General features: G+C 37.2%; 1 protein-coding gene across 1 annotated transcript in view; it reads right to left on the bottom strand.

Moving 5' to 3' along the window:
• The window catches only part of GREB1L (growth regulation by estrogen in breast cancer-like), a 218,656-nt gene that overhangs the window by 148,095 nt on the left and 43,342 nt on the right, over positions 1 to 27,219 (bottom strand). Inside the window, exon 2 of the mRNA XM_012725965.1 lies at positions 23,220 to 23,269. The gene's annotated coding sequence lies outside the window, so the exon portion shown is untranslated. The remainder of the gene's footprint in view (positions 1 to 23,219; positions 23,270 to 27,219) is intronic.

Genomic DNA, 27,219 nt, shown 5'->3' with positions numbered 1-27,219 from the left:
GTCCTTAGAAGAAAATTCCTTTATTGAGCAACGCATATGCCTTGAGGAGGGAAAGAAATATTGAACAGGCAGGTGGATAGGGACTGCTTTGGGCATAATTTATCATTCTGCAAAGAATTATCTACAATGGCTCATTTTTGGGAGCACTCATTTGCGAAGAGCAGTACATATTTGCAAAATGAGTAGGCAGTCCTGCTTGTTCATGCCAATTCAAAACCATTAGAATGATTTGTTCTGACCTACTTAGAATAAACAAACCTATTAACTATTTGTATTTCCAGACTGTGTTATAAAAAACATAGCTTTCAGAATATCTCCAAGATATCAGCAAAAGACTTCATTGTTTTTTGAATTTCGTTCTTATGCAGAAAGGTGAAAATAATTAATGCTTGCATTGCTAATATATGAACTTAATTATGTTGATTATTACATTCCATTTCAAGAGTTTTAAATATCCCTTCTACCTAGGTCCTTGACTGGCCAAGAAAATCTATTATTGTGCTTCTCTTGTTCACCTTACATTAGAGCAGGTGTCTCAACTTCCTCACTATCCATCACTCCTTTCACTTCTTGTAAAGTTACTTATAAATCCTCTACTTCATAGATATTGCTTTATCAGTGTTTTACAAGATAGGCCCTTATGCACAATTGATTGGCCTGATATCAATCTTCATACTCTATAACAATGGGTCTTGAACAAGATGTGTGTGATGAAAGACAACAGCCCACTGGAGGGAGGCGCAGCTAGTGGAAGCCCTACCAATAGCAGTAGGTCTCCAGAATGCTCCGCAGATGAGAGTGAGGAACAAAGCCAACCCAGAAGAAGCCCTACTGAGAGCAGCATGCCACTGGTGAGCATCCTGAACGAGTATGAGAGCAGATCCAAGCAACAGATACTCCAAGGACATCAAACAGCCTCATCAAAAACCAGGAAGAGGCCTGGGTACAAACACACAACAGAAGACTCCCAAACAGTACATCCTTGCCACTCATTGATAGTCCAGCTACATTAGTTTTACCTGATAAATGCATCATCTATTGGAAAAATAAAAATGCTTCACTCTTAGTTTTAGAAAGCAAATAATGAGATAACAACAACAACAACAACAAACTCTCAATAAATGGCAATCTGAGTTTTCAGGGGAATATTACATCACAGTGAGATATAATCTCTAGGACCTATTCCTAAAGACATAGAAGATCTGTTCTTCCTATCAAATCAGAGTAAAAATTTCCATTATGAAGAAATTCAAAGAAATAGAAGAAAACACAAAAAGCACCTCTAGTTGCCTAAATCCTCCAAAGAAGGTGGCAGCACCTACCAGAAAGCCCAATGCTTAGTCCTCCATGATGACCTCAAGTGTACAGGTGATAAGCACATCCCACTGCTACCAGTCACGGGGAATGGTACTACACCTTGTGCTACCCTACCTCTTGCCAATATCTTTGTAAATAGTCATTTTACAAACTCCTCAAACCTGTTCAAATTTGAGTATGACATGGGTTCCTGCTGGAACCCTGAATGATATAGATGGGCACAGAAAAGAAAGAAAATTCAGTGAAACTAAGACGAGGGAAGGAAGAGGAAACTGAGAAGGAAGGGAAAAACCTGTAACTATATTTTCTTCATGAAATATGCTCTTCCTCTATTTTGACCACATTCTTCTTCCAACCCCCCCATATTAAATTACTTTTCTTCTTCCATGTTTCTTAATCTACTTTCCTCATTACTTTACCCACCATCATCTCTCCCATCCAAATCCGTTCCTTTTTACTCACTAAACCTTTTCTTTTCCCAGGACAGTTTATCCAATTCTTTGTCCATTCTGAAATAAATATGCTATCACATCTTTCAATAGAAGGAACCCCATGGCTTTCTGGGTTCTGGCTCATATAAACTCCCTAATGAAGGGGCCCCTCCAAACTTTCTTCTCCACTGAAGACCAACACTGCCTTTAATGCATGACTTTTTTGAAGATACTTCTCAATAGCTACCTCTAAGTTCCCTCACCAACTCTCCCCAACTCAGGTAACGTTTCTGCACATCAATTGTAAGCTAAGGTATTCAAATAGGAGCCCTAAGGTCTAAATTTGCACTCTCTAGCATGGCAGCCTCTAGCTAGAGTGTGGCTATTAAATTTTAAATTAAAAAAATTTTCAGTTCCTCATTTTCATGGGCCACATTTAAAGTTATCAACAGTAATGACAACTGAATAGAACATTATCAGTACCAAAAGTTATTTTGGACAGATAAAGGCCTGTATTAGTGTTGCTTAACCTTAAAACTATTAAAATTTCAGCCAGGCAAGTCTTTCTTATAGGGAGCTGTCTCGTGTTTTGTAGGAATCTTAGCAGCATTATTTTCTGACAACCAGAAATGTCTCTAGACTTGTAAGATTTTGGGTTATATGAAATCATTTGTTCAACTACAGAGAAGGGACAAGACAAGTAAAGAAAAAGAAGAGTTGAGACATTCTTGGGCCAGTAGTTAAAATATTCTTGAAGCAGGAAATAGAGTAAGGAAAGTAAACCAGAAAGAAAAGTTTCCACAAAACCATCTTGCAGCTTGTTACAACTTTTCAGTCACTAGTCTTACGCTTTCAGTAAAGTGTAATAAATTTTTTTTCTGGTTGCCCCCAATGTATTTGGTACAATCAAAAAGGGTCATCATAAAAACAACCACTCAGCCCTAATTCTGGAAAACATCAGGCAGAGTTGTGACAGTTTTGTAAATAGGTTATGTCTCCTACTAGGAACATGAAGTGCAGGGCTGTTAAAACCATCTTAAAACGATAGTAATGATAACCAAAAGGCCTTACAAGCTGGATGGGATCACACACACATTCTTCTCCTACACACAGAATAGGGAATATTACATTTTTCTTGGTCTGCCAAATTCTAGATCTTCCAACTCTAACACCTCTTCTGGTGAGCAGACTTTGAGAGAAATGTAGGGGAAAGTTACTCTCACTAGAGACTGTAGTGGACACAATTCAACAATGCAAAGCAGGTTCTCCCAAAAAGTAGTCATCCATTCTAAGAGATGTCCTACAATGAAGAAACTTTTTAAAGATAGTTTGCCAAATCTATTTAACTTTCTGAAGTTTACCCAATGCTAACATAAATTAAATAAAAGACTGTGTTCGGGCCCTCTCTGGTAGCACAATGGGTTAAAGCACAGCACTATGAAGATATGCAGCCACTGCAGCATGAGTTTAATCCCTGACCAGGAGTGACCCACATGGTGCAGCAGACCTCTCCTGACCCGCCGCTGCTCCCCTCAACTGTGTACCTTGTGGCTCTGCCTGTTCTGCTTCCCACCTGTCTCTGGTGAATCTTCTCAGACCCCGCACCTCTGGCCTGTACCCCAGTTCTGTATGTATAAATAAATAAATCTTTAAAAACATAAGACTGTGCACAACTGAAATTTTCTATCTGTTACTGGGTTTCCCTGACAGTCTAGAAGATTCCCATTCAGAGAGAGGAATGCACAAAAGAGAGCCAATAAAGAGTTCAGGAAATGGTTGCACTTGAGAATCATACAGATCACTTGGAGTAGGAGTGAAAATTAGAAGTTTAAAACTAAGAACAGAACAGACATCAGGTAAAAACATACAGGATCAGGCATAGGTAAAAAACACACAGGCTAGTGATTTTTCTGCTTTATTATCAAGCTTTAAAGGCAGGTTACTGAAGGCTAATGAGGATCTACAATACTATGGACTGTAGGGATAGAAATCACGTTGATACCTCCTACTCAGTTAAGGACCATAAAGAGCAATGATAGAGACTCAGGAAATGGATATTAGAGAGGTTTATAAAACAAGTGGTATGACCTAAAAAAGCAAAATGAATCAGAGCCTGAAAGTTTCCAACATGCTCAAGCAAGGTACTGTGTGATTTTAACACTCTAAAGGAGAATAAGGCAAAGCCCATGTCCTCCATGATCTCACAATCAGCTCCTTATGAACTGATGATGAGGGTGATAGAGGTTGTGGTGGCAGTGATATTTTTAATCCATACTTTAATCTTGGCAAATTTATGAGGCTTGGGTAGAGGGGCTTCATCACTTCCTGGTACAGGATTTGAATAGCTAGCATGTTCTAAATATAGAGTTCAAATAAAAAAAATATAGTGGCTAAAACCAAATGGTGAGCACATACTTGCCTCAAATCCAGAGACTATGTCTGGTTTACAGCACATTTCAATTATGATTGAATATTGAAAAAGGTAAAAGAGAGGCTTGTCTTTACATGACAGAGCCTCCAGAAGACAATGACTCCTATTTTGCCCACTCCATAGATTTTTAATTCAGATAATGTGTACATAGTAGCTACTTAGTCAAAAATAATTCATAGTATCCAAAATCAAGAAATGATAAATTTTTATCAGACAGGACCCCCAACAAGTAACAGATGACATAGCCAAATTAGGATAACGTGGAAACTTATTTCTAATAGACTGTTTGTAAAGATATGGACACAGGGTAGGGAACTACAGGGGAAAATGATTTAATTCAGAATTGATAGCAGCAGAACTGTTACCACTCCTAGGAGAAAAGAGATGAAGAGGATTGATTACAGGACCCAAAAAGGAGAAAGTCTTACAGTGAAGAACCATGACCTTAGGGTCGAGGGGCACAGGCAGCCCAAGGCAAGCCTACAAGGAGGGAGCCAAGAGAATAATTAGCCTGACCTCACTCTCCTCCCTCCCTTGGGTCTCCTGCTGGGACTCTGCATTTGGAGGAAGTCAGAGGCCACAGAAGCCCTGGTGTAGTCCTCACAGACCACCTCCTGGGTAGAGAGACAGAGGGTAAAGAAGGGATCAGAAAGGCAAAGGGAAGATATCATAACAACAGGTGATCAGTATTGCTGAAGTGGAAATCTTTTAAGCTACCAATTCATGATCAATTTGTCTATGATCTTATGAGACAGATTACTTTTAAAATTTTATTCTGTATGCTCAAAATCTGAGTTTGGTTCACTCTAACTTTAAAATGGTATTTTATCCAAGTCCCCTCACCCAAAAAAATCAAACCTCAATTAAGAGGACAGTTAAATTTAAATAAGAGACAAATTGTGCCAAAACTTTAGGTCATCCACAAATATACCAAATCTGTACTCCAAGCTAGAGGTAAAGGTGTTGGTTCTCTCCATGAGGGCAATTGATTAAGGATTAATGTACTGCTGAATATAACAAAAGCTTCTGTTGTTAAAGAGTAGAACAGAATTAAGTATTTGAGGATTTTCCAAAGCAATAGGCAAAAAAAGATTTCCAAAATGCCTATGAGAAAAGTTATTACCAAGTAGTTGAAGACAGATAGTTGAAGCCTGGAAAGTTGATGAAGAAAGTCAATGTAAAAAGCTCTTCACTTTGAAGACTGCCACTTTTCCTAAGAAAGTAGGTAGGGCAGCATTATCCATCAAATGACAAAAAATAACACACACTGAGACGGGAAGAAAACACTAACAAGAATTTCTGAGGTAGCCTCAGAAATAAAAGAAACAAAAACAAGATATTTATCATCTTTAACTTTTGTGTAACTGTGACCTGTAACCTATCAAACATTAGCAAACCACAAAAAAGGAACCAACATATACTGGTTTTCTGCTCTCTTCTGCCTTAATCACAGGTTTGATATTCAAACACTTACAGTTACAAAGTAAATATGTAAGTATTCCTCATATATAACTCATCAATTCCTGGAAACTAAATATGTATTCAAAATCTTTGCAATTAAATTAATCTGTTTTAAGAATTAAAATTCCAAATTTTAATCTGTTTGTCTGGAATTTGATGTTTTCTTTCTTGAGTAAGAAATATGCATGGCTACTACCTGTTCAGTACAAGCTGTTCTCATCATATTGAGTACTTACTACAATTTTAAACTCTTATCTGCAAGGAGTACACTTTGTAATATTGTTCAAGCATATAACACTCACACCAAGTTGCAAATAAAAGATATGCACAAAAGATAAATAATCTTATATGCACAGATACTGCAAGAGGAAAAGCAGCTGGTTATACTGTCAATCTTTTTGCTTTGTCTTAAATTAATAGACTAAACAGAGAAGAAAGGTCCTTTCTCTCTTTTGGACTTCTTAATTATTATGAAAATTTGATAGGAGTATTCTCACTAAAATATTATCTAGTTTGATTCAGCAGTTTATAATCTTCTTGGTCCTAAATATTCTTATTCACCACTTCAACTATAAACATTCAGTGAGTATCTACTACACATACCAGAAAATGTTATAGACACCAGTGTATGAATACATCAGTAAACAAGACAGGCAAGTTCCCTGCACTCATAAAACTTACAGTCTAGGGGAGATGGTGAATTACATCAAAGAGGTAGGTAAGTAAGTAAGTAAATAAATAAATAATTAAGAACTTTAGATTGTGATCTTTGTGAGAAGCAGTAAGTAAATACGTAATGTGGTAAAGAGTAATAGGCAGAAAGGGACCTAATTTAGATGCTATATTCAGGGAAAACCTCTGAGGAGTTGACATTTTCAGTACGGCCAAGACAAGAGGAAGATCTGGAGAAAGAACATTCCAAGACAAAGAACTAAGGTAAAAGTCCTGAAGTAGGAACTGGGGGGACAGGGGGGAGAGAGGGGTAGAGGAGAGTGAATGATGTTTAAGGAATTATAAGAAGGTTAGTAAGTGAGAGGAAAATGATGAAAGATAAAGACAACAGGTTGCCAGATATCAGACCATGTTGTGCCTTGCAGGACAAGGAATTTGAATTTTTTTTCAGGAGTGATGAGAAGTTGCCTTAGGGCTTTGAGTTGGAGAGTATCTTATGTGTGCTTTAGAAAGCTTATGCTGGCTCTGAAAGGCAAAGATACTATAGAAGGAAGCAGAGAAGTGCAATCATTCAAGTAAAAGAGGACAGTGATTGGAAAATTTGGAGACCCATTCTGCAGACAGACCTGCTGGTAGACTTAACGGGGGATATGTTCAAGTGAAGAAAAAGAAAAGAGACCTCGTAGGTTTAACATAGGTATAGCCATTAACTGAAAGGAGAAAATCAAATATGGAGTAGGTAGAGTGGTTATGTAGGAAAATTCAGAGTTGCATTTTGTATATATCTTGATATAAGTAGATATGAAATGGAGATGTAAATTAGACAGTGACATGTATAAATCTACTTAATGACCATGATGAGAAGTCACACATATTTTCATTTAAAAATGCAAATGAAAAATATTATTAGCAACATATGCTCAAAAGAGGTAACAGCTGTGTCTGTAAATTGACTATGTTAATTATAGTGCCTCCTTCGCCAAAATGCTGAAAAACACAAGATGCTATGAAGTAGTAATCATAAAACAAAAACAACTGAAAGTATTATCTTTTTTTTTTAAGATTTATTTATTTATTCATACAGAACTGGGGTACAGGCCAAAGATGCGGAGGGTGAGAGGATTCACCAGAGACAGAGTGGGGCACAGAACAGGCAGATGGCTGAAGTACACTGCTGAGGGGAGCAGCGGGAGGGTCAGGAGAGGTCTGCCACTCCATGTGGTCACCTCCGGGGCAGGCGGGGATTGAACTCATGCGGAAGTGGCTTTAGTTTCTCAGTGCAGTGCTTTAACCCACTGCGCCACCAGGGAGGGCCCCGAAAGTATTATCTTTGATTAGTTTGATACTCATACCATCTATCATATGGTTAATCAGATCAATCATATAATTGAAAATTGTAGTGGAGAATTAAAACAGCTTAGAAAAATAGAATATGGATTTTTTAGTAAAATTTGAAATATTCAACTGATGTTTCAAATGCACTGGTTTTTTAGCACAAGTCTAAAAAGAGGTAGCACAACTGCAGGAAAATTCTACCACTATTGCTATATCAAAAGAGCAAATCCTATAGGGGACAACTGACTAAATGTATTAATGATGTCTTCTTGTGGGGGGTGGGTTGTGGTCAACAGAATTTCATAGAAATGTAAATACCTCTGAATGTTTGTTCGCCAACAGTCTATGCTCCTGTTTGATTGATTGGTTCTCTTATTCTTCTCTACCATTCATCATGGAAAAAAGTGGGGGAGGCAAAAGGTAAGACAAACTCTAAAGTCCCAGTATTACCTTTTAAATTATACAATTAAAAAGGTTCAAATGAAAAGTAAATGTGTTGAATTTAATAGACATGCAAATATCAAGAAATTTTATTTGAGCTGATTTCTTTACAGTAAGGTCTAAACCCACAAAAACCCTTTGTAAGGACAATAGGGCAGGAAGTGGCAAAGTCATAATCAGTGACCTTAGATCTTTTTGAAGTGCAAAGATGCAAAGTAACAACCTACTGGGTAAAACTAACATCACACCTTTGAAAAGAGAAAATCATTAACAGCTAACCTATTCTTTAGTGAGAATTTAAAAACCAATTAAAAATCCCTGAATGCTATATTTATGCTTAAGAATTTAGTCCTTATAAGAATTTATTTCTAAATTATATAATAATAAAAATTCCCAAAGAACAGTAATTCAAGAACTTTTTCTCCTGTTAGTTTAATTCTTATGAATTATTTGGCAGTTGCTGTGCAAGCCTAATGGGTTACTATACCAAGAGGTTATACAGTATATAAAGTCTTCATTTTTACCTTAAAATGTCCAAGTGAAGACCTAGACTTCTAAAACATGTACTCAAGGTAATAATTAAAACCTTCTTCAAGAAAACATACAACTACATTCATTCCTCAGACATTTCTAAAAATAATATAATAGTTCATTTTTACATCATTTGTGCCTTTTCCATCTCAGTTGTAATCCCCATGTGCTTCCCATCACCAAATCACCCATGTGACATCACCATAGTCCAGTGTACTTCCCCCCCATTTTTGACCCCATTCCCCACTCCACCCCTGTAAAATGTCTCTGGGATATAATTGTTCATTATTATTATTATTATTTTCTCCCCTGGTCCTTTATACTCCTGCTATGAGTGAAACCATCTGGTATTTTTCCTTTTCCTTCTGGCTTATTTCACCTCAGATTTTTTTTAAGATTTATTTTTATTTATTTAAGCATATAAGAACTGGGGCATAGGCCAGAAGTGAGGTGGGAGGGCGGGTGGGGTGGTAAAGAGGATTCATCAAAGACAAAGTGGGGAGCAGAATAGGCAGATCTACTGAAATACACTGCTGAGGGGAGCAGCAGGCAAGACAGGAGGTTTGCAGTGCTGTGTGGGTTAGCTCCCAAGCTGGGCATAGGACTCCTTCCTGCTGCAGTGGCTGGCACTAGCTTGTTAGACAGCATTAAGACTTTAACCACCAGGGAGGCCCTCCTCAGACAATTTTTGAGTGATGAAATGTTATTTCTTCCAATCTTCCACTTCTCCCTCCCAGAAAAACCTGCAATATTTTAGATCTTACTCTAATTTTCCTTAGTTTCAACATATTTTTACTCATATATAGAAGGGGGGGGGAAGGATAGGAAAAGAAGAAAGTACAAGTGTTCCCTTTCACATGCCAGAGTTAAAAAGTGGTAAGTGCTGTGAGTTTATGGTCCACCAGGGAATCCATCCTTTCAGCCTCTCATCTTGCAGCTTTCTCCTCTTATCTTTCCCTTCCTATGTTTTCTACTTTTGACAACCTCCTACCATTCCCACCTAACCTGTGTACCATCGTTAGTGGTATCATGAAAAAACTGGCTAAAAAATTAAATAATGGATATATTAATAGGTTCATATTAATAGGTTCATGTAAAGTATTAGAATTCATTACTTTAAGGATTTAGGAATTGGTTTGAATCAAGCTAAATAAGTATTCAAAATTGATGACTACTCATACAACAATTTGGGGATTTAAAAGGTTTTGTTCTTTCCAGTCAGATCTCGCAACCAGCTATTAAAACTGATAATATTTATCTAAACTAAATAATCAAATTATGAGCAAGTTCTCAGCTTTCCATAGGAAAAATAGCCATAGGAGACCCTTAATATTATAGCTCCACCACTTCTATACTTTCTCGCAAATTTCATCAGTGTCTGGGATTCTAGGGCATGAAAAGAATTTAGACATCCCAGATGTTTTCAATTCTATTGGCTTAAAGTTCTTTGTGAGCAAGGTATATATGGATACAATTTGCTAAATGGTATCTCAGTGGAATTAGAAATTAAAATGTTCTGTGTCAAAAGAACAGCCTCTGGGGGGGAATGTCACAAATTTCCCTTTCAGGATACCAACACCTCAAGTAAAGGCAAGGATGTGTTTCCTCCTGTTAAATTCCACAAAGTAAACAAAACAACCTTTTGTCACCCTTATTCCAATAATACACACAGATAAGCAAGGTCAAAATTCCTTTAAGAACCACTGAAGTAAATGGCAAATTATCTTAATTACACTAAATGCTTCTAAGACAATCTGCAGAACATTTACATTTTTTTTCCCCAAGTAGCATTCTGTCAGGTATAGAATGATCTCCAAATGCCAGCAATATGGAGAGCCTCACAATGAATTCAATACAGGCTCTACATTCCAAACATTAGGAGAACACAGCCAAAATTCAAATTTACTTTAGGTACACACCAGGCATGACTCAATCCTGGGTCATGCTTTATATAGCCAGCAAGGTCTCCCTGAAAAAACTGGAGAATTATTTCCTAAGAGCAAATGCTTCAACTGTAGGATAATGTAACCTTAATAGACAGTTGTTCTCTTCTCTGCTCAGGAATGGTATGTGGCATGGGGGAGCCAAGAGGTAGTATTTCAGAAAAGATGATGGAAGGGAGAGAAAATATGATAACAGCAAGAGCATAGCAGTGAAAGGAGTTTTCCACACTTCTGTATAATGCTTGGAATGTTGGTGGACATGCAAGTTGAAAATATGTTCCATACTTCTGGCTTATTTTGGACTGATTTTATAGAAGAAAACAATGCAATTACATCAAAGCATCTGCACAGATAAAATCTAGGAACTTTTCAAAACCAGAGAATGTTTGGAGAGGGGGAGGGGAAAAGGAAGCAACAACAGAAGTTAAAACAGTATAAATGGTTACAAAACTGGCTTTTGAACAAAAGAAAACAGGCGCATAAAACACTTTTGAGTGTTTTCATTCATACAATTTCTTCCTAAGTCAATCAAAACATAGGCTTATGATGGATTTACACCATAGTGAAACTCCTGACAACTTCAAAATCAACTTCATGTTTGGGTTCCATTCTTTCAGGTGATGAATAGTGGGAAATCAGTGAAGGAATGTCACTTGAAGTCAGTCATTTATCATGAACCAAAATGGCTAAGTGCCCCATAAACTGCAATGATCCATTTCCTATTAGCATCACACAACAGAAGGTAGCCTCATCTGCATTAACAAGTTTTATGACCTCCGCAGGCAGAGAGGCTAATGTTAGGAAATGGGTTATTTTTGTTCTGTTATAAATGTTCATTATTATACCATAAAAAATTCTTTAAAGATATAAACTACTGATTGATTCATTAAGGAATTCTTTTTTAAAGATTTTCCCCATCTTAGATGTTTTAATTTAATTTTAATAAAGTAATTTCACTCTCTTGGTCAAATTCCAGCTGGTATCTATATGCAATTCACACTTCTTCCATCATACTTTCAAATATTACAGCAGACTACAATTAAAATCATCCCACTCCTAATCAAATTCCACCACAAATGTAGGTGACAGTGACAATTTTTCAGTGTCCCCATCTTTTAATATATAAACTCTAGCTTTCTTAAATAAAAAAGTCATAAAATACCATGTCACAAGTTAAAACTAAGTAAAGCTGTTACCGCGTTTACATGCGTTCACCACAAAATACAATCTAACCATTTAAATGTAGTCGTGAATCACATCCAGATGACTAGTGGCACTCCTGATGACAAACATGGCCAGGAGTTACCTTTCTACAACAAATGGTATCACTTCCACAGAAACAAAAAAGAAAAAGAAGCCCAAATGGCAAGATGAGAAAAGCAACTAAGGAAAATGGGTACCATATAAGATTAGGAAAACACAGATACTAAGGATATGCTTCTACAACTTTTAAAAAGACTGCTCCTTTGAAATGCATCACTGAAAGCACAAAAAAACTTTGATATTTATCTGCTAGCATAATATTTAATCTACAGAAAGTAGCTTAAAATGTGCACTGCATTATTGAAGATTCTTCAGCTATCTGTTGGGCTCTCCATTTTGTTTTTTATAAGGAACATCAATGAAAAAAAAAAGAAATATTAAAAAACTTGGAAAATAAAAAAGATAGGGCAAATTATTTTTAATTTTTGCCAATGAAAAATAGCTATATTATAAAATCACCAATTCCCAGGGGTTACGGCGACTTCCACATGATCCATTGTCCTCAATGTGCCTGTAATCTATTGTATTTAGGGAGATAGGATATATGAAAAGTGGAAAAATAAAAACTTGAAGTGAATTATTGAAAATAAGTATGTATCATGTGCTTTTTAAATATTAAGACTGAAAAATACTTGTTTGTTGATTCATCAAAGAGAACTTCAGGGCAGAGAGGAAGACAGTGGAGAGGAGAGAATGAGTTGGCCAGGGAAGAACACATGGACGGGAACATCTTAAGCTTGGCCTTGAAAAACAATTTACCATATAGATAATTCCAAACATTTTTTCCAAACAAAATTATCTCTTGGAATATAATGGTTTCCCTACAATTGTTGCCCCAGCTAAAATGTCCCCCACAACAGAAAGGCTTTCATACTTGGACTTTTAACCTCTCCATTTCCTGAAATTCTCCCTTGCTGCCTATTCACCAAATGATGACCATCATTGTTTTCCTTTCTCCTTTGAAATCACTATTAACCCTCAAGTCGAATGATCCCACCCACCAAGAACTAGGGGATCCTGCAGAGGGCTGAATGTTTATGACCTTACTTATGCCAAGCAAATTTTAATCAAATGAAACTTTCCTGGCTCTCTGAGAGAATACCACACTAGGATAAATGGAAACAAATCACAAAAAGTTATAATATGTCTACAAATAAGGAATAAAGGATTCTATCATAATGCCTTCCAAGATTTGCCCTTTAGATTTGGGGATGGAATTTCAGTATTATTTGAACTCCTAAGCATGACTATGTTCTTTACTCTTGGCCTCTCATCATGAGTGTGAATTTCTGCAACTTTCTTTTAACCTGTCTCCTAACTCTAGAACACCTCTCATCTAGTTCATTCCATATATCTCTGTCAGGAAAATCTTCCTACACCCCAATATAGTATATATAACATCCTTTGATAACAAAACTTCAGGAATCTCCACAATTGAAAGGTTACAACCTGACTTAGTTGATGCTTCCCTAACTTTTTTTCCCTTCAAATTGCCCAGAGAAAATGCAATAATATTTGTGGAGTACACTTAACCAAAGAAGATATCTTGCCTTAACAAGAAATACAAGCATCCCTTATAGCTTGAGGGACATGCAGTATCACTGCCCACCTCAATTCCCAGCCCAACACAATGAAAAAAATCTGGTTAGGTAACCTGCTCTCTTTAACAATTTTTCTCAGTTTTTCTCTAAGCAGTGCTTGTCAAATTTTATTGTGCATATAGTTCACATGGTATCTGGCAAAAATACAAATTTTGATTCCTTAGATCTGGGATGGAATTTTAAATTCAACATTTCTTCAGTAGACTTCAGGTGAGACTGACTCTGCTGGTCTAAGGACCACAGTCTGAGTTGGAAGACTCATTGACCATGGACCTCGACTGTGGCAATACATTAAATTCACCTGTGAAATGTTAAAAATCCAGATGTCCAGCTGTACCTCAGATCAATCTGAACCTTTAGGGAAGTTGTTTTTAAAGCTCCACAGGTGATTTTAATGTTGCACTTTCTTCTTCAGCCAAACCACTCTAATCATTATTCCCTCTAACTTTATCTTTGCATTCCATGCAGTGATTACCCTCTGTTCAGCTAAGTCCTATCTTCTGGTTAGACCTGAAGTCAGTCTTTCCTCTGTGAAGATGTCTCTAAACCTGGATATTCAACACATCCCCTCAGTCCCTTTCATACTGCTTTTCTTATCCCTCAGTCTCTATCCTGCATTAACTAAGGAGTTTGTCTTTCCTTGAAGGACTCTGCCTTCCTTACTCTTCATCATATTATCAAGGTCTGGGAAGTAGAAATGTTAAATGTAACTTGCTATGATTTCTGAGATGGGCTTTTAGGGCACATTCTCTAAATAACAGTAAGTGAGATTCTTTCAAGTCTGAAAAAGAAAAAAAAGAAAAAAGTCTTCCTAGAACACAAGTACTTTCTTAGCTAGGAGGGAATTTTTTCAGGACTTGACCATGCCTGCCAGACAGGTAGAGAGATCTAGTTCCTCAGGGTAAGAAAAGTAAAGCCTTTACTCCACCACAACATTTTTCTCTTAGGAAAAGGGTAAAAAGGAAGAAAGAAGTTGGAAACCAGGGTCATGACCTTTAGGCTAAGAAATGGAGAGGCTCAAATAACAAGCCATTCCCCACCACAGAAGCAAGGATTCCCTGGCCATCCTGGTCACAGGAGCCCATTCAAATTGGGGAGTAAATGGATTGTCTTCTCCAATTTAATTCACTTACCACTCCCTTTTAGAATGTAAAAGCCTCCTGGTGCCATCCATACACAGAAAAAGAAGGGAAATTGTCGATCTAAAAACAGAGTTTATCAAAGGCTTAGATATCAAAATAGACTATCTTATATATAATATTAGTCTCTTGGAGAGAAAACATTTCCAATAGGAAGTCAGATGATTAAAAAGGAAAAAAACCCAACCTATTAGATACTTAGAGGTCAGGGCATATCATAGGAGACGTACCTAAGGAAATCCATCACAATCTCAAACTTAGAAAAATTTCAATTGGGATTGATGTCTATCAATCTGTATTCAAGTTTTGACTTGCTCCACTCTGTGTCCTGTGACAAATTTCTTTACCTTTTTAGGACTCAGTTTTCTTTTTGTGGTATAGGAATCAGAATGACTACTAGGTATCTAAGTTAAATAATAATGTGGCAATTTCGCAAATAATGTATATCACAGAAGTGCTAAAATATTAAATTAGAACATACTCTAAATCATATACAGTGCTTTAAATCAATGTTACATCAATTTATAAATTTTAATTTTTTTAAAAATTTGTTCATTTGGGCCTTCATCATAAGAGCCATTTCATATAATGGTAGTATTACAGTATTACAACAACCTACACTTTGACCCTACCAAGCTACATACCTTTTCTTGAACTTGCATATACATTTTTAGTGTCTCAAAGCTCCTGCAAACTGTGTCTTTTGCCTGGGGTGAAACCTCTCAACTTCCTCTTCTTCTAAAATAATAATGAAAAGAATAATAATTTTTATTACTTTTGTTTTCAAGTCTCTGGGCATACTATCTCCTTTCTCCTCAGTTTTCCCAGTCACTCACACTACCAGAGCTGTCTCCTGAGTTTCTAGAACATTTTATAGGGATGTGTACTGGAGTTTACATTATAACCCGAATTGTGAACACTATGTAGCTTTCCCTCCTTTGCGAATTTCTAGAGTTGTGTTGTCCAACATGACAGCAATTAGCCTCATGTATCACTACTGATATTTATTTTTATTTTTTTAAAGATTTATTTATTTGTTTATGCATGCAGAGCTGGGGCACAGGCCAGAGGTGCAGGGGCAGTGAGAGGATTCACCAGAGACGGGGTGGGGAGCAGAACAGGCAGATAGATGGAAGTACACTGCTGAGGGGAGCAGCGGGCGGGTCAGGAGAGGTCTGCCACACTATGTGGATCACCTCCCTGGGGCCGAAGATAGAACTGGCACTGAAGAGGCTGTCACCAGCCTGCAGGACTGTGTCCCAACCCATTGCACCACCAGGGAGGGCCTCACCATTGATATTTCAATTAATTAAAGTCAAATACAAACTCAGTTCCTCAGAACCATGCACCACTTTGTAAGTGCTCACACAGCACATGTGGCTAACTCTACTGGGTTGGACTACGCAGAGTAGAATCTGTCATATCACATACTATTCTGCTGAATAATAACTGTTCCATTTCTTTATCAGTGTCTATGTCTTGTTCATTTTTCGAGTCTAGTACTCACAATAGTGAGTTTGTAAATGAATGGTGACTTCAATTAATATAGGCATTTTACATATGCTATCCTGGCTAAATGAGAAAGGATACTCATATTTCCTAATATTTAAGTCTATAGAAGAAAATATTTACAAAATACCTACCATAAAGACTATTACAAAGCAAATAATAAATAAAAGTTACCTAATCATATGAGCCAACTGGTTGCAAAGTCCTGCCCCTTACCTTCTGATAATCATGAAATTATTCCAGCAGAAGATCATTAAGGAGATTCTATGTCACAGGATTTTTTTTTTTTTAAGAGAGGGGGAATTTAATGTAGCAGGAAGGCAGAGGCTTAGGGTGTGAGCTCTGGCAGGGGTATACCCTGGCCTTGGTCTTGGGCCAGGAGACGCAAAAGCAGGGAGTGCAGGGCCCAGCAGACAGGTGTGTAGCCCAGCCAACTGAGGTGCAGGTAATCATACATGTCATGGCTCGGTTCTAGAGACTAACTAGTCTCACCATGTCTACTTGCTCCTTACTCTCAGAACCAAAGTTCTGATGTGAGCTCTTATATGAGAGCATGACAATCAGCTTTGTGATGTCTCTGACAGATACAGACAAAGTCAGTGGTATGGTCAACAGTAAACATTTTCACCAAGGTCACACCAGAGCTGCAAAACTGCTCCTTTTGTGAATCATGCCTTCTTCCCAATGACATCCCCCATCTCTATGTGTGCCTCCCCCATCCTAAACAAATGCTGCTGAAATAACCAAATACTAAACTCTCTCTACTTTGTGATGTCACCCATTCCAGTGACTCTTCCCTATCCCTCCTTAGAATCATTCAGCACAAATTAAAATCCTATAAAAGGACCTTTGTCTTGCTGGATGCCACACAGTCCTTCCTGCTATGCTCAAATATCAAGTCAATAAACCTAACCATGGTTACAGTAATATTCCTGGGATCCATCCCTATGACCAACTTTTAGGACCTATTCTGTAATGACATTTCATTACATAAAATTTTCTATAGCAGAAAGTAACAGTCATCCGACTTTTTATTAAAAACATTTTATTAATGTTTCTCAGGTAAGTGAAGGGAATCAAGATGTAAAACTTCCAATTATAAAATAAATAAGTTATGGAATGAAAGGTACAGGATTATGTTTATAAGCAATAAGAATATACTGCAAACTGCAGAATTGCTAAAAATAAATGAGAAATACATTTATCGTGGCTGTCATTTCATGTCATATACATATGTCAAATCATTATGTTATACACCTGAAACTAACATAATGTTGTATGTCAATTATAGTACAATAAAAAAAGAAACATCCCTTCCCCAAAAAGGAACTGCTTTCAGCCAGAAAAAAAGAATAAAATACTGATACATGCTCCAACGTGGATGAACCATGGCAACATGATGCTCGGTGAAAGAATGTAGACACAAAGGTCATATACTGCATGAATCCATTTATAAGAATAGGGAATGACTGATGACAGGTGTAAGTTTTCTTTTTGGGAGGATAAAAAGGTTCTGAAACTAAAGAGTAGTTGTAAAATCTTATAAATATACTAAAAACCACAGAATTGCATATTTTAAAAGGGTATTTTTTATGATGCTTGAGTTATATTTCAAATTTATTTTTTTAAAGATTGATTTTTAAAATTTATTTTTGCTTACAATAACTGGGGTACATGCCAGAGGTGTGGGAAGTGAAAGGATTCACTAGAGACAAAGTGGGGAGCATACCAGGCAGATCTACTGAAATACAGTGCTGAGGGGAACAGCATGTGAGACGAGAGGTCTGCTGCGCCATGTGGGTTAGCTCCCCAGCTGGAGATCGAACTCATGTTGCAGGGGCTAGCAATAGTTTGATAGCACTAAGACTTTAAGCTCTGAACCACCAGGGAGGCCCTATAGCTCAATTTTAAAAAGAACTAAGTGTCTGCCTTTAGGAGTATGGTTTTCTGTATAAGTTTCAGAACCTTAATAATGGGGGGAAGTCTCTTTTTTAAATTCATTTTAATTTTTATTATATACCAAAGACAAGTCCACTAACCACAAAGTAAAATGATTTTCTGTACTCTTTCACATGAAATATATTTCCATTTCCCTCCTTTTGCCCCTGATACTGGAGTAACATTTCAGGCAGTGCATTAATGACATAATTATGATTTGGAAGCCAGTAATAACTTGCTGACTAAGAACAGCCAGGTTGGTCAAAATTCACAGTGCTGATATTACTCAGTTACTTGTATTTTGATCATCTATAGTTATTAGATATCAAAGAAAATTAAGAAAGTTTCCTAAGAATTTTCTAATCTTTTTTGTTTGCTTGTTTCCTATGTTCTAGTAACATCCAAAAAGCTTAAAAAACAGTACAAGTCCTTGTTCATGAATTTTTTTCTGTGCTTCCCAGAAATGTAGACAATACACTACAGTCCACTTCCTAGCAGATGTGAGCTTTCACAATCATGCCTACTTTTGGCAATGAAGGTGTATGAGCAACTAAAGCGTTCTTACAAGCACGTGACCTATCTAGTTAGCCTCAGCCTTAAATACTATGTAAGTGAGTCTCTGGAGGGTACCCCAGGGTATTCTTGGCATATATTAAGTTTGACATGGAAATATTCTATCTTATTTACACATACAACTAGAGGAGATTAATATTTTCTTGATCTTTTCTTGGTCAATTAGGGTGGAGCACATTTTCCAATTCAAGTTTGAGGTAGATAATAGAAATGAGAAAATTTTAAGACTCATAGGATCTAACCTCTGTTCACCTTTCAAAGTTTACATTTTAATACTCAAGTGGCACAAACTATGTACCAATAGTCCCCAGTAAACTATTGTAGTTTTGTATATTGCCCATTCTCTAAGAAAGAAGCTCATAAACCTGAATAAGTTGATACACTTCTTTTTCTCCTTCTAAATTCTGGCATTATCTCATTGTACTTTGCAAAAGTAATTTCATTTTTCTTTACCTACTACATTATAAACTGCTAAAGGGGAAAAAAACTGTGCACATGATCTTCTGTCTTCAGTGATAATGTATAGTATATATGCTGTTATAAATACTTCTTGAAAGAATGTTGAAATGCAAGTACTCATTTTAAAATTTTAAGTCTTTTTCACAAAACTAGGTAGAATTTTGTTCATTTCCTTCATCCAACCTCTGTTTTGTCCTACAGTAAAACTAGACTTCCCCAACTTAGAGAAAGAAGTCTACTGCAAACTACATGTTATCCTTATTCCCAGTATAAAAGGGCTATTTGGAAATTGTACATGTAAGAACATCCATCATAGTGCCTGGTACAGTAGCACTGGTAGATACTCGATTTGAATTTAAATGCTTTATGCCACAAATAGAATGCAATGGACTATGTTGTCGGCCTTTTAAGATTTCCTGGAAAGAAAAAACATGTTCCTGCCACTGGTACAATTGAGAACATCAGTAACTAAATATTTGCACAAAACAATCTCATGAGACATGGGATCAACAGATTCTAGAATCAGGAGTAAGGTTATGGAGAGCATTTGAACCTATCAAGCCGTGGGTTTCCATGTCCATCATCTCACCCAGCAAGCTACATGATAGAGGTAATTCATCGGATACTTAAATTGATCCTTAACTCTATTCTACAACCTAATATCCCATTAAGATTACAAAAGGAATATATTAATATTATGTGGACTTGAAACTACCTATGGTGCCCTTTGGATTGGTTAGGGGAAAGGATTTAATGTAACAAAAAAAAATAATGAAAATGCTTATTGTTTCTTTATAGAATTCTAGAACAGCCTCTTAAAGCAAGCTCATTAAACTACTTTGGGTGGAGTTTTTAATTGATCCTCATAGCACCTAATAAGAACTCTTAAATAATTTATCCTGCCTTGTCTTTTATCATATCCATCCTTAAATTTGTTTCCTTCTCACTGTTGTTTCCACCATTTTCTCTAAATCGCCTCAGTTCTGTTATTTTGAAATTTAACTGTAAATCTCCCCCAGGAGTTAATATAACTCCTCTATAATTACAATCAATGTACAAATATAGTTTCTCTGATCTGAATTTTCCTACCCTAGTAAAAATACATATTCCCAAGATTGTATCGAGCATAGAAGAGTTAGAGAGGTTTGAGAGTTGTTAACATTGGGAGCAGTTCTAAGGGTTCCAAAGTTGTATATAATCCATTTTCAACTGCAATTACAAATACAGTGACTCTTCTATCAGAAATGGCTTAAAACACTCCTTCTATTGCCAAACTCCTTCTATTGCCACAATGCACAAAGCACACTCTTCACAGAGAAATAGGCATCTCACCAAGAGGCTGCTGAAAAGAAAGAGCCACTGAATGGCAGCACCATTAAGTTGATAATGTGGATGGCTACAACTAGGAAAAGCATTTTCATGGGAAGGAAAACCTTCCACAGAAATGTAGTGTGGGGAAATGATAGTTGAACCTTCTCTGAGCAAATGAATCAAAAAAAGTCAGATTTTTCTGTGATTTTTAATTAAGGTTCTCAAGCAAGGGACGGACATGCCCACATAGAAGGTTTGAAAGTTGGTGGTGTGATAGACACAGTGAGCTCAGTGCCAATCACAAGAGAACAATACCATGCTACTCAGTGATGGTGAGAAGCCATCACCAGCTTCTCAGAGAGGAAGAAATGGAACATAACATCAAAATCCATCCTACAATGCCCTCCCTGGTGGCGCAGCGGGTTCAAGCACAGTACAGAGAGGCTTAAGCCACTTTCGCATGAGTTCGATCCCCGCCTGCCCCGAGCAGATCCACATGGCGAGGCAGACCTCTCCTGGCCCGCCTGCTGCTCCTCTCGCCCGCCTGCTGCTCCCCTCGGCAGTGTACTTCGTCGATCTGCCTGTTCTGTACCCCACTCTGTCTCTGGTGAATCCTCTCACCTTCCACATCTCTAGCCTGTACCCCAGTTCTGTATGAATAAATCTTAAAAAAAAAATCCATCCTACATCCTTTATAACTCATATTATAGGAAATATTCAGAGTAAACTATATAGACTAGTGGTTCTTCAAGGTGTAGGTGTTGTTCTTCTTAACAGATCTTTTAGTCTTTGCATGTTATTACAAAGAAATATCTGTACACATGGAAGTGATGATGATTTCAGGGCCTTCAGAAATTCCACAATCGACCCCTCCTCTTATCCCCCAAGTTCTCTTTCTTTAAGTTTTCAGTTCTCAAAGAAAGGTTTGAATTCATCAAAGAAGACTAGGGGACCAGCCTTTGCACAGCTTTGTCAAAGGTTAGCTGATGTGGAGTTCCACAAGTAACACAGGTTCCTACCTTCCTTGTTCCTTCTAGAGCAGTAAAAAAGGACTACAAAAAATTAAGAATTATGAGTTGTCTCTCACCATATATTCATTCATGCAGAATACAGTACTAGGTACTGTACCCAGTTGTGGGAAGCACAAAAGAGAAAAATCACTAACTCTGTATTGGTGAACAGACATTTGTCCCATAGGGAAATGTCCCTAGTTTAAAGGAGACTGAATGAGAGGAGGCTTTGCCACAGAAGTAACACTGGAGTTGAACAGACTTTTCTCAGGTAGACAGGTCTGTGGAGGTAAGGACAGGGAGCACATTCCACACAAGCAGAGGACAGTGTGTCTGAATTCACAGTATCAGGAACAATGGGGAATGGTCTCAGTGTAGTTAGGATGTAGCCTGTAAGGGGAGGGGGCATGTTGGTGTGAGAGAAGAAGAAACAGGGTCAAATTATGATTTGCAATCACTAGCTGAAGAATTTAACAGAATATTGGCCTGGAAATCATTTTTAGTTAATGACATCAGTGGAATGATATAATGAGCTCATTTAGAGAATAAAGAACTTGCTGGGGGGATAAATCCTATAGCTGGACAAATAATGCTCATTATGAAGACTTTGAAAAGGGAAATTCTGTTTTCATAAAAGGTAGTTAATAGGTCTGCTAAATATCACATACCTTGAGACTATAGAAAATCTTCATCATAAATTTGAGATGTTCTATTTTCAATGAACTTATTTGTGGGGGAGGAACTCCAAATTACAATTTAGAAAGAAAAAATGGATCCATCTACTCAGAAATTAAGGATTAGATAAACATTTACATAAACTGTAATTTTTAAGTACATTTACATTAAAGTGTTGGTTGGAATATCAACATAAAACAAATTTAATGGACTAAATACCAAAAGGTGACTCATCCGTCTCATCCAAAATACAGTCTATCTGAAAAGTAAAAACTGAAAAATATACTCAGTCCTTGAAAGGAATATGTTGCTATCATTAGCATTCATTACAGTCTCTCTTCGTGGCTATATCTGGAAGGCAATTAAAATAACCCTGATAGTAAATAATATTTATAAATAATAGATGAATGAAAAAGCAGGATAGGAAATCAGGTATTCATGCTGTTACATTTCTCACAGGAGCACTCCCAGTTCAAAGCCCACTTTGTCTTTTCCATTTCCTACTAGCAGTCAGGTAATAAATAGCATAGTATTTTCAGCAATTGCAAATATAGGGCCGTAAGCCACTAGTAACCCATCTGTGTCAATCATTGGAACCATGAGCTACTAGTTCTAAACAAAGTAGCTCTGACAGAGCCCTGTTCACATTTTCAACAATTACTATGCACTGTGAACAGGGAAATTTCCACCACTAATAATTCTGAAGGCAATTAGTATCAAGCAAGAATGTAGTCTGTTGCTATGGGAATGGAATAGCACTATTAACTATCACCAACAGACAAATAAATACAACTCTAATGTAATTTTATCTAAATAAAACAGAAAAATAATCCAGGTTATCAAAGTAGTATACCTTCATCATCCAGATAAAAATGGATTGCTCCCCTTACTATGCTACATTAAGAGGGTAAGACTGAATGCAAAGTAAACTGGAAAAAACCTATACAAAATAATTATTTAACCCAGTCCAATATAATGATAATTTATATTCTATTTCAATAAGTATATACTAAAAACAGATTAATTTTTTAAAAAAGCATATTATTGAAGTACTCCTCCGGCAAATTTTTACCATAATAATTCAGAGAAAGATAATTAGAAAGAAAGATGACCATTACTAGTTTCCTTTCAGTGAACTGGAATGCCCTGAATGAACAGTTGGATAGTTCAATCTCTCACCCAAGGATGTGCTATGCAATCTTCATCTTCTTGTCCTCAGTCCTGGGAGACTAAACAAGAAAGAGAAAAAAAGCATGGTGTCCTTACAAAATTCTAGGCTGCTTGTTTCAAACCCTTAGTTAAGAAGTCACAATAAGCTAAATATACAAAGAGCATAAAGTGATAAAATGAATAACTTATAAAAACTAAGACAAGTCTCTTAAATTAGGACCTGTGTCCCAAATTGTTTCCATGAATGGACTTGGGAATGGGAAGAGGTTATAAAGAAAGGCATCCACATCCATTGCCTGCTGAAAGCAGGAAGAATGACAGAGAGGTAAGAGAGAGGGCCTTCTCTTTGAGAACTGTCTCTCTCTTCTAATATATTTTGGACTTGCTAACAATGTTCTTACGGGGGGAAAATGCCCTGAAGGCACTCAACAGGTTTTATGAACTCTACCCCCACTCTAATGAAAGCCATCAAGACACAGGAAACTACAAATCCTGTCATCACGGAAGGGAGGATTGCTAGGACCGGGGTGGAGTTAGGCAGCCAGGTTTGGTATAAAACCAGATATGTGGGCTTTGGGGGGCTCTCTTGGGTTTTGGCTCTTGGATTGCTCCTCCTGCACCTCTTGGTCTTGGCTTTTGCTGGTTCTCAGTGTGCCATTGGGATTCCAGTTTGGTGGAACTGGTAGGATGCATTACCAATTTATTACCCTCTCTTTCTCCATTAATTATTCATTTCCTCATTTCCGCTACTTTTGTAAATAAATCCTTTACGAACCTTTTGTGCCTGTGCTTGTAGTTGATTATTATAAGTCACTTTAAATGCACGGGTGAGGACCCACAATCAGGCAACCCATTTCATATTGGGGTTGCCTTGTAACAATTTCAATATCATTATGTTGGAGGGAAAGGATGTCCTGAACAAAATCCACAAAAGGTTTTATGGACCCTACCCCCACTCCAGACCAAAAAGATCCAAGACACCAAGGACTACAAATCCCATAATGTCATCACCATCAAAGACAGGGTTGCTGGGAACTGAGGGTGGAGTTAAGCAACCAGGTTGTTATGTAACCAGACATGTGAGCTGTGCATGTGGGGGTGGGGGGCTTGGTTTTTCACAATCTTTCAGCCTGCTCTTGGGGTTCCAGATCAGCTAAACTGGTAGGGTATATTCACCAATTTATCTCTCTCTCTCTTTCTCTCTGAGTTATTTATTTCATTTACACACACACACACACACCTTTTTTTTTTTTTGTAAATAAAGACTTTACTACCCTTTTTGTGTGTTCCTGCATTTGCATCTCATTATAAGCCCCTTTTAAGTGTGCGGATAAGGACCCACAATTGGGCCAACCCATTTAACATTGGGGTTGCCTGTGAGAGGTACACCAGTCTTGGTACACACACAGTATGTTGACATGTGTGCATTTTAATTTAAGGGCCTGGCTATCATAACTATCATTGCTCTGCTACAGATAAGCTGCTTGACTCTCAGTTTTTCCATTTGAAAATGGAAATAGTAATAGCTACCTTCCATGGGTTATTATGAGGACTAACTTAGAGGAAATCACTTTATAAACGGTAAACATTGACTCAAAAGTTATTTATGAGTTTAAGAATGCCTTTCAGCAAATGTTTTATGACTACCATTAAACTGTATCAATTTCTGTATCTCCAGGCTGTTTTTGACTGTGAATAAAACAACTGTATAGGGCATATTATTATTAAGTACTAATATGTTAATATAACTAATTTTGGTACATATATGTATATATAATATTAATATAAGTACTAATACTTACTGCACACAAAACAGACTATTAAATACTACCCAAAGTCCTATTTTACAAAGTAGTTCCCTCTACCAAAGTAAAAACGTTACTTAGAGTATGCCCTAGAAAAATTAAGGAGAGCTGTTTTTCTTAAATATACCTTTCCATGCATCATGAACGTTTAGCTAAAACTTAAATCTAAGCAAAAGTTCTTAGCCTTATATAAAAGAAATATTTTTAATTCAGTTCAACAAAAATATCCTAGACATATGCTTAAAGACAAACTATGGAAACAATAATATTCAATTAATATGACATGAAGCCTTTTATTTTTACTAAGAAATAACCCTTTTGGCAATTTTCAGAAATGAGAGCCCCACCTTTCATTCACAAGAAATCTGACTGGTTAGCACAGCAGATGGCTGTGTGGTCCAAAGCTGTCGTGTGACTCTAGTTCTGCAGCAGCACAAGCATGTTCACTGGAGAAATGCAGGGCCTCGACTTTCCCTTCTCAGACAGAAACACACCTATTTGCCCATGCAGAAGATCACAGTTCCCTTTTCTGCCTAATTTTCTTGCTCCTTGGAGGGCAGGGGAGAATCATTTGGCATTATTTTCAGCTAACAACCCAAAATATTCTCTGTACCAAAAGAGAAGAGGGGAGAAAGGCAGCAATATTAAACTGTTCAATAGTCTTTTTATCTTTTTCTTTTTAAAATTAATTTATTTTTTACATCATTCTTCCTTTTGTGCATTTTTCATCTCGGTTGTAATCCCCATGGACTTCCCACCACCAATTCACCCATGTGCCTTCACCATAGTCCCAGTTGCTCTTCCCACCCCAGTTTTGATCCCATTTCCCTCCCCCCCCCATAAAATGCCTGTGGTTTATTGTTCTTCACTGGTTTTTGTTTTTGCTTTATTACAATTGTTTTTATTCCCCTGATCCCTTACGCTTCTGCTGTGAGTGAAACCATGTGGTTTCTTTTTCTTTTGAGGCAGATAGGTTTAAGTTGACTTTGATATTCTTTTTTTCTAACCACAAGGCTGGCAAAACATTACAGATACTTCCTCCATTTCACTAAATCAACTCTATCTAAAGAAAAAAGAGTTTACTTTTAACGCTCATGCTTGCTAAAGAAATATCTACCAGGTCAGTGTTTCTCTTCTTAAAGGAAGAAGTAAGTGAAAAGGTAGTTTGCTGCTGCAGGGACCAAAATGTTAGACCTGTGTTTTAAATTAAAAATTAATTTTTATGGCCCTCCCTGGTGGCGCAGTGGGTTAAAGCACAGCACTAAGAAGCTTAAGCCACTTCCGCATCAGTTCGATTCCCGCCTGCCCTGGAGGAGATCCACATGGCAAGGCAGGCCTCTTCTGACCCGCCCGCTGCTCCCCTCAGCAGTGTACTTCGTCAATCTGCCTGTTCTGCTCCCTGCTCTGTCTCTGGTGAATCCTCTCACCCTCCGCATCTCTGGCCTGCACCCTAGTTCTATATGAGTAAATAAAAATTAAAAAGTTAATTTTTATTAACACTAGGGAAAATGGAAATTTACATGAAGAATGGATGGTAGAACTGAATTTGCATATAGAATCCTAAACAATTACAAATATTTTGTCTTTTATGTCTCTCAAAAGGCAATGCACACTGTATTCCATTTTAACAAAAGGCTTTTCCTCTTCCCAGAGGAGTCACTATTTAACATTTAGAGAGTGCCAACAGAGCTATGGAGTGTGCAGTTCTTCAGAACAATGTGTACAAGTTTTTATTTTAAGTTAAGGTGTAGTGAAAATACTGTGTATAACTAATTGCACACTCTGTTCTGTTTCTTTAAAAAAAAATAGGCAAAAAACTCACACCAAAAATAAAGTTTCATATGATTAATCTTTTAGACTAAGAGTCAACTCATTTGGAAAACTATGGCATCAACAGGACTTAACAGCCCAGAGGAAATAGTTTACCACACAAAAAGAAGACATTGTTGAACTTAAAGTTGGAATTGAGAATTTCTGGTCCAATATTTGTATCTTCCATAGGTTTAATCCACTTCACAGGGCTATGTGTTCTAGCTATCCTTATAACCCTTAGAATTGTCTTCCAGGCCCTCCCTGGTGGTGCAACGCATAAGGACACAACACTGCAAGCTAGGCGCAGTCGCTTCAGTGTGAGTGTGATCCCGGATGCTGGAGGTGACCCACATGGTGTGGCAGACCTCTCCTGACCCACCTGCTGCTTCCCT

This window comes from Condylura cristata, unplaced genomic scaffold (assembly GCF_000260355.1).
Source record: "Condylura cristata isolate star-nosed mole 26May11 unplaced genomic scaffold, ConCri1.0 scaffold00016, whole genome shotgun sequence".
In the NCBI taxonomy this organism is placed as follows: Eukaryota; Metazoa; Chordata; class Mammalia; order Eulipotyphla; family Talpidae; genus Condylura; species Condylura cristata.
The sequence above is the reverse complement of the archived record's forward strand: the minus strand, read 5'-3'. Positions and strand labels throughout refer to the sequence as shown.